General features: G+C 43.8%; 1 long non-coding RNA gene across 6 annotated transcripts; it reads right to left on the bottom strand.

Annotated features, from left to right (window-relative positions):
- Positions 1-317: 317 nt before the first annotated feature.
- Positions 318-16657, bottom strand: LOC135304333 (uncharacterized). 6 transcript variants are annotated; one of them, XR_010365745.1, is made up of 5 exons: positions 16185-16657; positions 15460-15581; positions 10036-10125; positions 8473-9515; positions 318-1426 (listed from the first exon to the last, which is right to left on the bottom strand). It is a non-coding gene; the product is annotated as an uncharacterized LOC135304333 (long non-coding RNA). The 6 variants fall into 6 exon arrangements; XR_010365746.1 differs by lacking the exon at positions 318-1426 and adding an exon at positions 4751-8077; XR_010365747.1 differs by lacking the exon at positions 318-1426 and having other exon boundaries at positions 4751-8689; positions 10036-12078.
- Positions 16658-16690: the final 33 nt, after the last annotated feature.

The following is a 16690-nucleotide window of genomic DNA, read 5'->3' on the forward strand; positions in this document are numbered from 1 at the left end:
GCCCCCGCCCCGGGGAGGCCGAGCCGGGCGGGCCCTGCAGAGCGGCCCGGCAGGGCGCGGCCTCGGCGGCTGCGGCACGCTCCCCTCGGTGCGAGAGCCGAGGCTTCCAGCGCCCACAGAGCAGCGCCCAGACAGCCCCGGTGGTAAAAGTTTGTGCGCGGGTCGTTGGGACTTCTGGTCCTTGATGAAAGCGTTCTTTAGGAAAATAATGCTAGTTCGTGGGCGATTGCGCTGTTCAAAGTAAGAGCGCGGCGCTGACCTGTGATCAATGCTTCTGGCCCTTGTCAGGCAGAGCTGTGTGCGCACAAGTGCGGCTCAGCCCAGGCTCCCCGGCCCGTGCTGTGGCCGGTCCGTGTGCTGTTCTGTACAAGGTTTTCACAGCCATCTGTTTGACCAAAAAGCAAACTTCTAGCTTGTATGGAAAATCACGCTGTGATAAGCCATTCTCCATAAAAGAGGCAGAGCAGTCCTGAAACTGTATTTGAATAAAGGGAGAGAGTCCACTGGCACACGCAGACACATCCCCAGGGGTTTTTCTCTCGAGGTTTTGAAGGGTGCAGCCTCCTTTTACCCTGTACTCCCGGCTGCACGTTGCCCGCTCCCTTTCCCCATTGGCTGAGGTACTGGGAAGGCACAGCCTTCCCAAACCACCTACCGCGTATTCCCCGCTTGAGTCTGTCATTTTACCCCAAAGTTCAGAAACTCAAGCTTGTGTAGACCCACTTGACAGTTTCAGGAGCCAAGCTGTGTGGGATCTGCAACAAACCTGCTGCCCAAAGTTAGTAGAGGCATTAAGACCCATTTCAAAGACTTTAATATCCATACCTTCACCCATCGAATTGTTTGTAAAGACATTAGCACACATCTTCCCTCTCAAGTTCCAGATGCTTCGAAAACCCAAGGGATTGTGACTCCCTGAAGCTTGGCGAGTCACGTCTGGTCTTCAAGGCTCTCCAAGGCCACACCCACAATCAAAGAATATAAATGAGCAACCAAATTCAAGGATGGAAATAGCAGAGGACCAGTGGCAGCCATCCACCAAAGCTTCTCTTGCTATCTCTGTTTTGCAACCACTGATGGAGGGAATCAAGGTTCAGCATTTTCATAGGGATTTAAAGTAATCTCATTTCGTTTGGGACTTTGAATGTAACTTTCATACAGCAAACTAAGTCCTATTTTCTCCCAGGAAATTAGAAGTTATTATTTTTTAAGTTAACAGTGTCCAGAAGAAGGAAATTAAATAAATGCAATGTCTTATATTTAAAGAAAATAGGAACATACCATTTTTTTTTCCTTGACTTTGGGTCTTCTTGTCAAGTCTGTTAAATATTTTCTGTCTAGCAGGAGATGGAAACGGGGTCCAGGCACTTTGTTTGCTTCAGCTGAATATGCAGGTTTCACTTGAACTAGAATATGTATGCTGTGCCTGCATAGGAAAAAACATGAGTATAATTAGATTGATGTAAACTGGTGTCACTTTTCTGCACAGAAAGTCACAGGGTGCCTAAGAGGCTGTTATACAATGTTTTCTCCCTTTTCTGTCTCCTTTTTACACTGAGACTTTCTCAGACAAGTTCAAACAACACTGGTTACACTTATTTCCTACAGAAATAGATACTCACATAAGACATAGAGAATAATAAGGTCACTTGCTTGTGATTTTTTTGCCAGGTTTGGATCCAGAAATGTTAGGTGTGAGCATTCTCCCTAAATTCAAGAGGCTGTGGAGACTTCTTTTATATTGGCAACATATATGATGGGGAAAGCCCAATTCTCCTTCTATTGAAATTTCTATACCAACATTCCTTCATAAGTCTTAAGTAACTGTTTGGAGAATTCCATTAATCTTTATTGCAAAGGTGATAAACTTTAGATGATAGAAGTCTAGCTATTTTCCTGCCAAATTTAAGGGGACATAATTTAACATCCAGGGACCAAAGATTTTCTTCATAGTGCTAATGACAGGAGGGCTAATGAGGCAAATGAATCCCCATGCCAGTGAAACAATCAGATCCAAAGCACTTAGAGTGTGCCAGGCATTGGCCATGTCCACAGAAAGTCATAAACCCCATATCAAACACTCCCAAAGAGTCTGAAGGGCCGAGACAAAGCTTCAGCACAACATACACTTGTTTCTGACCCCAGCCACTTCTCTTGTCCTTCTTCCCTATTATTCTTATCAATAGCCAAACAAAATACCATTCATGCCACTTTGAAAGACAAGAGTATCCTGTGACAGGCACATGAGTCTCTACACCTCACTTCCTCTCCAGCCTCTTCTTTTCCCCTTCCCCTCCACTGCTGAGATGGAGAACAAGATATCTGAAATTTGAACCTCGTGGCACTCCAGCCACAATTCCATGATGAATTCCTGTGGTGGAGGTGCTGCACCAAGGCCTGGCATTCCCTGCAGACCTTTCCTTTAGCAGCTGCTGAGGAGCGTTGGTGTCATCCTTTTGCTGAGCCCTCCCTGCCTGGCCCTGTGTGAGAACAACCACATCAGTGGATCCTTGAGAATTGCAGATGGGTTACATCTCCCTCTGACTTCAGGATGAAATTCCAAGGGGTAAAATATCAGCTGATTAAAAGTCCTCCTTGCAGGAGGCTGGAAAAATGAGTAGCATTACCCAGGGCCTCAAAAATGCTGTTACTCCCATACTGCTCAGATCCCAAATAATATTAAAGTATTTCAGAATTAGATTAGACAAGGATGACATTAAGCATTCTGCTGGGAAGAGGTCTGGTATCTCACTGGGGATTTATTGTCTTGGTTTTATTTTCATCAAGCCTTTGGTAGTAGCTTCTTGTAAGCAGAAAGAACATGTAAATTATTTGTTCTGACATACCAGAATTATTTAGCATGAGCACTAAACAAGGGGCTGTTTTAACAGCATATGGGTTTTTTTGACTAATGAGGAATACCTTGAGCTCCCCTTTTCATGGCTTTGACAGATAGAAGCCAAAGGTGTTTCATACTAGAGGTGTATTTCGGAGGGCTGAAATTTAGTTTGGTTCACATAACTAAAGGAAGGCACAAAATGAAATTGTTACTGCAGTAAGAGAACTGCACGTTCAACACACAGTAGTCCTGGACTCTATTTAAAATTGACCAGCCTGGTTCTTAGGTCTTCTTTGAATAGCAGCTAAACTTCCTTCTCCTGCTCTTACTGCTTTTCTTCTGCTCAGACATTAATGCCCATAGGTTCACTATGAGTTGCTGTAAGTGATGATCTGGGACCTTTTTAGTGTTTAATTGTATTTAGGGGTAAAAAACATCTTTCCTCCCAAACAAACACTATCACTTCAGTCACACCTTGATGTCTTGAGAATCAGGGTAATCTTTTGCAGTGATTCTGAAGCTGGAAGGATGAGAGGCATAAAGGGGAAAGCACTTCACATTCAGGAAGGCAGGATTTGAAAAGTCTGGAAAGAATTCCATTCACATGCAGCTGCAGTGACAGGGCAGAAGCTGATGGGGTCACTGGATTTGTGAACCCATTCATCTGATCCCTTTTCCACCTCAAGAAAAGGAACTTATTGCAGTGCATGGTCCCAGCTCCTGGCTTGTCCACTCACCAGGGCAGAAATAGCTGAAACTGCCTGGGAATCCCAGGGATTTGTGTCTGCCAGATGCTTTGTAAAGCCCCAGTTCCTCATTCCCTCCAGCATATAAATGCCCCACTGGCAGTGACAGCCCTGGAAGGAGCATGGAGAAGGCTTTACTAGGAAAAATGACTCACTCACACCACTCATCTCTTCCTGTATGTCTGGGGATGTGCTGGGAATATGCTGTTTGTGCAGTGGGAGACTAAAGGGGAGGGTTTCAAACCAGATAAAAGGTGTGCAATGAATGCAATGATCATATTGAAAAAAAATGTAAGAACAACTCATCTGCTAGAACTGTCTCATCTTCATTTTTGCTTTGTTTGTACCATATGGGAGCAAATGCTCATGCTTTCTACATCTTGTACTGCTTGCAGCAATGTGGAAACAAAGGGAAATCCAGTGGATATTCTGGGACTTTTCTCAAAATATTTACAACCCAAATAACAGATAACATCACTAGGAAGAACAAAAAAATAATGGGAATATATTTTGCCAGTTTGTGTGAAAGGTACTGATGTGGAAATGCCCTTAAATCTGTGCAGAATTGGAACAATGGGAGGTTTGGAAGCTGATACTGACACTTTTGCCTTAGAGCAAGGAGGTGGAGTAAATCCCATTGCTCTGTTCCACCTCAAACCAGTGAAGAAAAATTATTCCTGTGTGTGATAGGAAGAATCAAGGTAGGGCTTTCAGTTTTAGAAAAATGTATCTAATCTAAAATGTAACTCCACTGGTATTTTTTCTGATAGGTTTGAGGGTGTGATGTGTTTCCAAAAGGAAACATGCTTACTCATATGTATTTCTCAGAGACCATTAAGCATTTACAGTAACCATGGCCAGCTAAAAACATACTGGAAGCAAAATGTAAAACACCTTCATTACCCATTGCATTTTATCCCCTTGAGGCATGTTGAGAAAACTTCCTTATCTGACCATTCAGCAGCCACTCTGGCACTTACACTGCCACCACCAGAGACTTTAATGCTGGGACCAAAGCCCCTTCTTAACAGGACCATTCAAAGTTTGTAGACATAAAATCTAGCAATTTTTTTATCCAGTAGGGCTCAGACTGCCAGTAGTTTACATGCAGCACTAACAGGCTTTGCTGCAGAAAGGGAGGTGATTTGGAGTCTTCAGCCAAGATCTTCACAGCCTCAGTGCCCCAAAGAAACAGGCCCTGTGGGAGTTTTGTCTCTCTTCCCCCTCTCTCCTGCTCTGTCTCCTCAGATGGCTGGTGTGGAGCCAAGATGATGGTACTGGTGTGATGACCATGTAGGGCCACTGCCTTTCTGACTCAGAGATTGGGAACTTGGAGGCTGTAACAAAGGCCACCAGGCGCTTCCTTCCATGGCTGCCAGTCCAACCTCAGGGGGTGAGAACCAGGCTCCAGATGGTTCTGGTACAGGTGACCACTGCACACGAGTCTATATGGAAGGCATCCATTTACACTGGGCTTTTCTGAAGGTATCAGCTTTTAATATCAGGAGTAATTGTACATAGAATCATTCCTAGATGGTGAAAAAGGCCAAAGAAGGACCAAACCAAGTGTTACTGAGCAAGAACCAGGGAGAAGCCACTTCTGAGAGGATATTTAGGTCATGCAGATTCACTAATTGAAATTAAACTCTCCCCAAAGGCACGTGGGTCACAAATACTCACAATGAGCTGTAATAGCAGGAACCTCAGCTGCAAAGAAAATCCAGTTATGACAGGAGATAATGGAGGCATTAGTGTCCTCTAGATTAGAAACAGAGACTAGCAGATAGCTCTCCTTGGTCCTACAAACTGTCAGTGGGTGACTGGATGGTTTTATATTCTTTTTAAATAGCTATCAAAGTAATATAACAAGATTGGTTATCTCAGAGGGGGCTGACAAAGTTGTCATCTTAAGGCTTCAGGCAACAGTGCAAATTCTGTATGTTATGTTAATAGTTTATAAATTGCTCTACATATAATCTCAATTCTTAATTTAAGAGACTAGTTTCCTGGTTATTTTTTTTGGAGCTGTCAATGCAAAGAGTTTGTTTTTCAAGCCTTTTGTGGTGTTACAGTTCAAGTACTTCTAGTATCAAGAGCCAGAGAGGCAGATAGCAGGTCATGAATAACAGCTGTTTTTCTCGTCCAGGCTCTATGATGCATAAAAAGGGGGAAACTGCACAACAGTCTGATCCAAATCCCTCCAACTGCAAAGTCATAGAACAGATGCAGATTAATATGGAGTCTTCTTCTCCAAATCTCAATACTTTGTGTCCTCAGGCACAGTAATGGTGTAAAATATGCCCCTCTACTTGGAAACTGTCCATGTGCTCATGCTGCATAGGTGTTGAGAACAGCTAGAAAGTCAGGGTCATGCTTTTGACATTTTCACTCTGCACACATAGAAATACACCCAGTGCCAGTGTACAAATAGTTGTTTAAAAGTTTTCCCACATCCCCATCATCACTGTCCTCTAGGTCTCCTGGGGATTATCAGCTTCTCAGCCACCAACTGCATGAGAAAGTCACATTTACAATCGCTTTTTAATTCAGACCAGGAGGTTGGTTTTAAAGCTAATTTCCTAATTCAGTGCATTTTGTTTCCCATCATGGTGCAGTCTCATATCTGGTGAACTGAATTCCTTTTGGATGTGCTCCAGGAGTGTACCTATCATGCTCCAGCTGTTGGCAAGCATTCAGTTAATTGGACCAGAACAGAGCAACTCCAAAATCATCTCACTGTGAAGCACATTTAGGGTCAATGTTAGCCAGCAGCAGCTCTTTTGTTTTCCATATCTGCTCTTATTACACCACACTCCTTGTTAATGTAGGCATGTTTACCTGTCAAAATGATCCAGACTTGCTTGTGTGTCTATAGAACCTGTTCAAATATTTTTAGCAAGATAGATTTTAATCAGGGTGACAGAAGTAAGTTAGGAGGCAAGGAGACATGCAGATTTGCTGGCACCGCTGTGGGGACAGTAACCTCCAAGAAAGACAGTCTCAAATGCAGTCAGAATAGCACCTTCAGCCCCAGGCCATGCCTGAGAGACATGGGTGGGTTTAGCAGCAAACTGCAGTTTCGGAGCTGGCTTCAAAATTCTCCTTCTCCCCCCTACAAAATGCCCTAGGTTCACCTATGCATTAAGGCTTCACTGATTAGAGGAGTGAGCCTCCCCAGAGGTTCAACCCTCCAGTCGGCTTCTACTCCCACTCAGCTATCCCTGACCTTCCCTCTCACCTGACACTGTGATTTAAAAACCTTCTCTCCCTCACACACAGAGCAACTGATTATAGTCTAACTTTCTTCTGCTTCTCCAGGGCTCCAAGACTGACTCCGTGCTCCAGGAATTCCAGCTCCTACAGACAGAATCAGAGCAGGGGTGGGGTTCTCACTCTGAACACTAATATTAAGTCAGTTCTCTTCACTGTACTGAAACTTGGTCAAGTGAATCAATGCATTGGAAAATAGGGCTCAGAATGCCATAAAAAGGGAAAAGAAATCTGGCCCATGTTTCCAGGTAGTGGCATGTAATGTGGAAGATGATCTCAGCACTAACCATTTCAGACAAATAATCCTTTACCCGTTCTTTCCATTTAAGCCTCAGCTCCATTCATTTTTGCCTGTGACTTAGATCTATTTTTGGAAACCTTAAAAATATACAGGGAGTTGCCAGCCATTTTTATTCCAATGTAGGAACATTTTATACTGATGGCATTACTCCTGGCTCTTGCTCATATATCAGGTTTTTTTCAAGGTAAACACCAAGCCCTGACCCATGGCAATGTCATCTAGGTAAACGCTGCATATTTCATGCTAGAACATGAAGTGGACTCAAACCCAAAACTTCACTGTGCAGAAGCTGCCTAGAGCAGGAGTCTAATCTGGGACTGCTGATGCTACCTCTCCCACTCAGCTGACACACTCAGAAGTGGAGGGAATTCCCTCCCACCCTGTAACATCACAGGGTGTGATACAGTCAGGGTTCCATGACTGAGAGAGGTGTGCACGCCTGGGCAAGCCTGACTCCTCACACACTCTCTACACCCAGGATTTTTTCCCTGCAGTGGAACACAATGATGCACTACTCAGAACACACCACCCAGCCCAGACAGATGAAGGCATGAGAGATGACATCATTTATTTTTCTTAGGTTTTTGTTAAACACATGGTATCTCTGATCAAAAAAAAAAGCACAGAATTAAGGCATTTAGGATATTTGTACAAGCAGAGTGAGTGGGTAAGAGGAATTACAGGTGGATAGATAGATAGATAGATAGATAGATAGATAGATAGATAGATAGATAGATAGATAGATATCACAGATTGACAGGTAGGCACATGCATAGACATATATATTTGCTCTTGGCTGTTCTCTGTCACAGAACTTCCTCTCTTCAGCCACAGACACAAAGAAGCAGACAGTCAGTCCCAATTATGCCTGTTCAGTTTCAGGAGAATTTTTCTGTCTTCATAAGGAACACGGACTTCTACCTTTAAAACAGAGCCATGACTTTTTTGCTTTGTCTTACAATTGTTTTTCTCTCACTTAACTCATTTCTGTTTCTTCATTCTTAAGAAAAGAAAATCTCCTGAATTAAAATGACAAGAATAAAAGCTACTAATGTCAAAATTAGTTTTTTAAGCCCAAATATATTTTGAGATCTCCAAGCCCAGGAGTTTTCCCCTTCCCCACCATACATACTCCCTGTGTTTCCCTGATGACAGGACCTCAGCACAATGAGTTTGCTTGAGTTTGGAGCTGATTTGCTCCAGAGAGGTTTTCAGTCATACAGAGAAACTGAGACAGGCCCCATCCTGGACTTGGCACTCAGACCCTGTCACTACCACCAAAGACAGTGGAGGACAGAATTAGAAACTGAACTCACTTTGCCATAGGGCTCCAAGGGCTTCCACTGGCTCACCTTAGTATTTAATTTCCTGCAGTGTGGTTGGCACTGTCAGAAAAGATGAAGTTGGATAGTTAACTTTGTTTTAAAGACAGGAATATGTACTGGGTGGTTTCTTGAAAGTCCATTCCTATTTTCTACTTACCCTATTACTTGATGCATTTGTAGGAGCTGAATGTTTCCAGAAGCATAATAACTATAGGAACAGGATGGTGTGAGGTAGGACAGAATAGCAAGGTGGGGGATAACACAGAAACAAACTTGTTCTTATCATTGCTCATCATGTCCTCAACTCAATGTTTACAGTGACACAATTTATAGTAAAAATAGAGTAAAATACAGTATAGTACAGAAACAACATAAGAAATACAATTTATAGTAAAGATTTCAAGCAATGTCAGTTAAGTAAATATTTCATTTCAGCAACACAGACAGGAAGATTCACTTCCATATTAACCAACACATGGTCAGATACCACCTGCACAGCCTGCCAAGGTCACTTGAGCTTTATTGGAACAAAATTTAAGCCCTGTATTGCCCCACTGCAACATAAAAAAATGGTGAAGTACATTACCAGACCACCACCAACCCATCTTTCCTATTGACTTCAGGGAATGTAAAAGGCCAAGTGTGAGGACAGAATATATGTTCAAATTACCAGAATCTATGCCAAAGCATAGATGTGAACTGTTTCCCTTCAACTGAATTTTCTGACCATTTCCATTTTAAAGAACTTAGAGGAAGTAGACTAACAAAATACAAACAAGGTATTTATTTTCTTTTAGAAGACTTTTTTTCACACAAGCTATCTTTCTGTGAACATTAATACTGTATTCACACAGTTCTGTATTGCTGACAGTAAACTTTTTGTCTGAAGCAGACAGGACATTTCTGTCTGATTAGCTAGGGCATTCTGAGTTTTGCTGACTTCATGCTTTAATGCTAAAACACTTCAGCAGAGATGAGATTTGATCTGGCAAAAGTCTATAGGTACATGGACAGGTGATGTCTGATCTGTCTTCCTGGAACAAAAAGATGCAGTAATGTTTTTAATAATTTTCTACTGGTAGAAAGAGCTACCTCTGGACTGGCTCTTTGCATCAACAGACAGATTTGTTTCTGGTCTGATACTCAGTCCTAAATCTGGCTTTACTGCCCTGGTGAATGATTACTCTTACACTTTGATTTTGCCTCGTTTTTTTCCAAAAAATGGAGTCAAACCTTCCTGGGTGATTTACCCTGGCTATAAGCAGAGATAATGCTGTACAAACCAGTGGGAATCAAACACACTTTGCTCCTCTCCTACATATGTCATAACCTAAACTTCCATAAATTCTATTTTGTTATCTTTTCTGATCTTCTCCCTACATTATTTCACATTTGTCATAAGGTATTAAGAATTCTCATAAATCCCAGTCATACTACATCACAGCACTGTGTCATTTTTATCTCGCCCAGACCCAGGAGACATGGCATCACATCATGCCATAAAACCAAAATGGGAAACATTTAGCAGCAAAGACTACCTACATTAAAACTCACCTGAAGAAATCCTGCCTTGCAGAGCACTGAAGCAGCCTGCAGTGTGTAAGCACCAAGGGAAAGCAGCCTCAGTGGAAATTCATCCCTGTGCTGTGGGAATGAAATCAGACTCAGCACAGGATCCAGATTTCCTCCTGCACACACACAGATCAATATCCCATTGACACTGACAGCATAAACCAGTCTCAGATGAGCACTCACACCTCACAAAGCTCCACAGGTACCTGTCCCCCACTCCAAAGCTGTGGCCACCCATCCTCTGCCAGGCACAGCCCTGCTGCCATCTCCCCTCTCAGTGTGCAGCCACGATCCCAGAGCTGGGATAACTGCACAAAGGGCCTGGCAAGTTCAGTGCTCAGAAGAAGAATCTCCTTTCCTGCCTTGCCAAGCCCACCCGATTACCTCAGCCCTCTAATGGCACAGATTAACAGAAGTTAATTCAAGTCCCCAGCACCCCACAGCTCTCACAAGGGTGCCTGAGCACTTGGCTGTCCTGGGGCCTTTCTTGCAGCACAGCTGGGTGTAAGGCTGTGAGGTCCTGATGCTGTCATTAGAACCCAGCACCTGACTGCAGGGTCCTGGCACAGCTCTGCCTAAATTCATTTCAGTTCCTAGTGCTGCACCCTGCAGCATTGGGAATGAAGAGCAAACTACTTAATGAGTGATAATCATCTTGTATATATAGCTTTGAAAAGAGCTCAGCATGGTGAGGAATTGAATGTCTTGGTTTTCCTGTGCAAAAATAGCTCGTGGGGAACAGCCCACTTTTGTATTCCAGTAAGTCCAAGTGAAAGTAAACCCAGAAAAATTTATATATTATTTTACTTTTTATCCAGAAAACTGCAAGACCATTCTGTTTCCTCTTAATATCAGTCTCAGGTGTGTTTTATTTATTATACTTGCTTGTATTCTTCTCTAGGCTGACTCTCTTCAGAATTTCAAGTCTACTTCATGGTAAAACAAATCTAATATTCTGATACTATCTGGAGGCATAGGATTGGTTTAAATCCACATAAAGACAATTCATTTTATTCTGTAGAATAGAGGTTCATTTAGTCTCGGTGTCTCATTTTCCTTAGATATAACATGACAAACCTTGTTTCTCACGTTTCAGTAACAAAAAGTTACATTGCAGTTACTGACCCATCAGGCAGTTGGCAGGTGTGTAAGGGAGGGTATGAATCCAAATTATTATATATACAGTACTGTATTTATGAAGTTTTTAACCTTATTTAGGAAAAAACCCCCAGATTTTGCAGATATCCCACTGTGGTCATGTGAAAGTCTGCCCAAAGAGATTGCAGCTGCAGGATGTGCTGTGAAATCAGCCTAGTTATTGTCCTTCTCAATAAAAGTGATGAGAGCTCATCTCACTGAACCTGATTCTGTTCTTCCCTACAGTAGTGCAGACTGAATGATTAACTGTAACTGAGAAAGAAACCTGATTTTTTGAGTCAAATTCTAGGATAGTTTGTGTATCTAGGCTCCACAGAGCTTGGCTCTTCACTTTCCAAGAATTTATTTAATGCTCAGAAATGGAGGAAGAACATTTCACTGGCAATATCTGCTATACTGGGAGTTAGCTTTACCTTTCAAAATTATCAGATTAATTTCATATTGTACTCTTTTATGTAATCCACAGCTTTTTCTTTAACTGTCTTGTGTGTAGAGTGATTTCAAATTAAAGTGGGTATTATAAAAAAGTAGATGTCTGGTAATGATAAACTGATGTGATTTTGGTGAGGGGCTTCCCTGTGTTTGTCCTCAGCTAAGAATATTTCATGTATTTCAGCTCTGCCTTTAAAGTAACTGTAGTTCAAGGCATTAATATTTCATGAGGCATAAACGGTTCCCCTTTAGGAAAAGTAAAAGCAGTTTTTCCTGTTTGTGAAATTTCCACATTGCCAAGAACAAGAAAGCTTTCGAAACACTATCTTTGCTGCTTGCAGAGCTTCACTGCCTTATAGGGTCTGAATCCCTGGATTCACGCTGGGGGCGGGCTGGGAATGCTGGTTTTCCTCCTTCTGGGTGATTCTGGGAGGCCTGCAAATGATGTCATGGTACATTTTAGGCTACAATAACAGGAAATCATCAAGTGTTTACACTGGCAGACTGGGCTGTGATGTGATTTTCCTCCTCTTCCTCTCTGCCCCCCCCCACCCACCTCGCCCCTGCCATTGACTTCCTTGATATATCTGCTTCCTCTGATTAAAATACTACAAGGTGGCAACACTGAAGGAGGAAAAAGGGAAGTGGGGGAGGGAGACAGAAAGGCATATTTTAAAAAAGGATGATTCCCCTCAAATCACTGACAGAGAGCACAGTGCTCCCTCTCTGGCCCCACACATTTTGTTAGTGCAGTTGCTCAGAAACGCGTCAGAAACTGGCCTGCTGAGCAACGGGAGGATGGACCGCTCCCAGCTGAGACATGAAAAAGAAACTCTCCCCTCCTAGAACAGATGAGTCACAGAAAAGATCTCCCTGGCAAAGTTTTCTTTGAATTTTCCTGCTGCACAGCCACATCTAAAAATATATGCCATGGGTTGATGGACTTCAAGGAGGAGAAGCCCACATTTCCAGGGCTTGGGTCAGAGCAAGGATGCAAGTGACTTTTACCCAGAGACTGTATCACAATCTGTAGCAAACATCAGTTTTCAGTTTCAGTTTCAGAGGCAAGGGAGGGTGCTAGGGTTCAGGTCCTGCTTGTACCAGTGAGGCACAGCATGAACGTTAGACATTGTGTCCTTCCCAACCTGTTAATACAAAGGCAAGGAGGAGGAAAGTGCAAGGTGGTATCCAGAAGACAAGGGATTCCAATTTGGTAAAACAGACTAATTGGCTCCAGGGTAGTTCACGTTTCCATGACTTTACAGAACCTGCCATTAGCTCAGTTTGTTAGAGCATGGTGCTAACAGCATCAAAGTGGTGTGTTGGATCCCCAGTGGGCCATTCTCTTGGGAGTTGGACATGATGATCCTTGTGGGTCCCTTCCAACTCAGAATATTCTGTGATTCTGTGATATGCTTCCAGCTCATTGCTATTGCACTGGGTTAGCAGAGTGCACACAAGTAGCTCCAAGTTGGAGGAACATTAAGGAGTATGTGGAAGGGGCTAACTCTAGAGCAGATATCAGCATTTTGCAGGAGCTTATGGAGCATGTCTCATTTGCAGCAGTGTGGAAGGGAGTCTGAGATGAGAAAGACTGCAAATATTGAAGAAGATTTCTGTAAATTAAAATATGTAAAATAAGCACACACCAGGGATCTCTGTGCCCTGAGCTGGAGGACCACGACTGCAAGAATGATCAGCTCCCAACTGACCCTGAAATTGTGCAGGATCTGCTTGTCCAGATGGATTTCCACAAATGTAATGGGCCTGATGGGATTCAACCAAGAATTCTCAGAGCTGCTGATGTCATTGCAAAGCCCCTCTCCATGATTTTTGAGTGTCTTGGGAATTTGGAGAGGTGCCAGCTGACTGGAAGCTGGTGAACATTGTCCTGATTTTCAAGAAAGACAAGCAGGAGGACCCTGGAAACTGCAGGCTGGTCAGTCTCACTTCAGTGCCCATTAAAATAATGGAAGATTATTCTGGGAGGTATTGAAAAACACCTGGAGGACAATGCAGGCATCAGTCACAGGCAGAATGGCTCCATGAGGGAGAAGTTTTGATTGTCAAACATGTTTCCTTTTATGACAGAGTAACCCACCTAGCTGCTCTAGGAAATACAACTGCTGTAATGTTTTTGGACTTCAGCAAAGCTTTTGATACTGTCTCTCACAGTATCCTCCTGGATAAAATGTCCAGCATACAGCTGAATAACCACGTTATGGGATGGGTGAGCAGCTGGCTCACAGGTTGGGCACAAAGAATGGAGTGAATGGGGCAGCATCAGGCTGGAGACCTGTCACTGGTGGGGTTCCACAGTGCTCCATCCTTGGCCCAGTTCTCTTCAACATTCAAAATTCGGATGCAGGACTTGAAGGAATACTAAGTAACCTTGACAATGATAATAAATTGTGAGCAGCTGTTGACTCCCTCTAAGGCAGCGAGGCCCTGCAGAGTCCTGGATAAATTAGAGAAGTGGGCATTTACCAGCTCCATGAAGTTTAGAAGGGCCAGATTCTGCACTGGAACAGAGCAGCCCTGGCTGTATGTACAGACCGGGAACAAGAGGCTGGAGAGCAGTGCTGGGGAAAGGGACATGGGGATCCTGGACAATGGCAAGTTGAATCTGAGCCAGCAGATTCAGCAGCCAGGAAGGCCAATCGTGACCTGGGGGGCATCAGGCACAGCATCACCAGCTGGGCATGGGAGAGATTGTCCTGCTCTGCTCTGCAATTTCTATGGTCTATGTTTTCTCCATTTATGCAGCATCAGCAACACTGACGGTTCAAATTATGCTGAGAAATCTCCCAAATAGAGATGAGCCTGAAACACTAAAGTAAAACTACTAGGGTATGGAAAGTCTTTCTAAGAGTACCATGGCTCTGTTCAGTGCATTTAGAAGTTGCAGGTTTCCAGTTCATAAAGCTCAAGAACAGGCAGACAGGAAACCTTTTAGAAAAAAATACAGTCAGAGGGGCTTACACTTTGCATCTATGATGCAACTGCAAAGTGCAATTTACAGCAGTTAGCAGAAGGAACAGGAACCATGAAGATGTGATTTCACCACTCCAAGTTACTCAAATAGTTATTTACTATCAGTGACAAGTTGATACAAACTGCATTAAAACCATGGGTGCTTTGGCTTCATCATTACTGATGATGTTATTACCTGAGGCATCTAATCAGGACTGTGAGAGAAAGATCACAGCAATACTCACACATTTATCTCTCAGCATGAGTCTACCCTGGTCCAGAATAAATGGGAAGATTTTGCTCCAAGCAGGTAGCTGGGATCTTAAGCCCACTTAGGTACTTCACTCCCAGACACACTCAAAATGAAGCACAGTCTCACATGTTTTGCTGAATGAGGGGTTGAGGCTTTCCTCTCTTTAATAATCCCAAAGATAAATTGTAAGGGTTCACCCACTGGTAAATTGTGCAGACCAATTACCTCATCTTTGGGAATCAGATTCTCCAGGGCAGTGGTCACAGCACCAGGCCTGTCTGAGTTCAAAATTCATTTGGGTAATTGTCTCAGGAGTTGGATTCAGTGGTCCTTGTGGGTCCCTTTAGACTCACTGCATTCTATAATTCTATAATTACCAGCTCCCCAGCAGGGCCAAAGGAGTCCTAAGCACAGATAAGCCAAAGTCCCTTCCTTTCCTGGGCTGCACTGGAGTCATCACACCACAAACTGCTCTCATAATGGGCAATACCAGCGGGCAGCAGGGCTTCTCCTTTATCATTCACTGCTCCTCTTGCTGGGAAACACACAGCTAAGAGACTCCATGAGACGGAGAAGGGAAGGACTCTCACCTTCTGGGCAAAGCCATGTTGCCAAGCACAGGCCCCATTTCCCCATCACTTCTGTACTGTATGAAGCTGTGTTGATGTTTTCCAGTGACGAGCAACTCCTCATGCTTCCACACTGGGGAGTGCTGGGAACATGAAAAAGGAGGGGGAGCTGTGTTTATTCCATGTCAGTTCAAGTCAGCAGGACTGGTCAGCATGTGTGAAGTAATTTTTTACTGAAAAATAAAACTTAAATTATCTTGTATACAGATTTTTTTACTTTCTAAACAAAATAATCTTAGCACATCATTCTGCTATATAAATAACAGGAAGACTATCCAGTTAAAAGGGGAATATTCCTAATTTATATCTATGCCTCAAATAAGTAAATTATATTAAAATGGTATTGAGTCGTGTAGATTATGTACTTTTGGAGCCGAAAAACTCCCATGTACGTATTTTGGCTAGTAGCCTAGTGACTTTGTTACATAAAAGTCAAGAACTGGTGAAGGGCCTTGAGAGGAACCTGGACCAGCAGAGCTGAAGCCAGTTTGTTCAGCCTGGAGGAGACTGAGGGGAAACCTCAATCAATTTACAACTTCCTCATGAGGAGAAGAGGAGGAGCAGGATGATCTCTTCCCTTTGGTGACCAGGGAGAGGACTCAAGGGAGTAGCCTGGCATTGTGTTAGGGGAGGTTTAGGTTGGATATCAGAAAACAGTTCTTCACCAAGAAGCGTGCTTGCCCCACCTTGAGTACTCTGTGCTGTTTTGGGCATCCAAAGGAGGGCCAGGAGGAAGGGGAGAGGTCTGGAGGGGAAGCCTTAGGAGTGGCTGAGGTCACTTTGTTCAGCCCGGAGGAGACCGAGGTCAGACCTCATTGTGTTCTTCAACATCTTCGTGAGGGGAAGTGGAGGGGCAGGTACCAATGTCTTCACTCTCGTGACCAGTGACTCCAGGAAATGGCACGAAGCTGAGTCAGGGGCCGTTTAGGGTGGCTATTAGGAAAAGACTTTTCACCCAGAGAGTGGCTGGGCCCTGGAACCCCAGGGGAGCGGTCACAGCCCCGAGGCTGACAAAGCCCAAGAAGCGTTTGGACACCAAACATTATGGGGCACACGGTGCGGCCGTAGGGGACGGCCCTGTGCCTTCCCGCAAGGCTTCCCTCGCCCTGATCCAGGACACGCCGTCCCTCAGCTCCCCGCCTGCACAAGGGGAGAACGCCTCGCCCCGAGCCCTGCAGCCCCCGCGGGCCGG

The sequence above is a fragment of the Passer domesticus genome, chromosome 7 (assembly GCF_036417665.1).
Source record: "Passer domesticus isolate bPasDom1 chromosome 7, bPasDom1.hap1, whole genome shotgun sequence".
Classification (NCBI taxonomy): Eukaryota; Metazoa; Chordata; class Aves; order Passeriformes; family Passeridae; genus Passer; species Passer domesticus.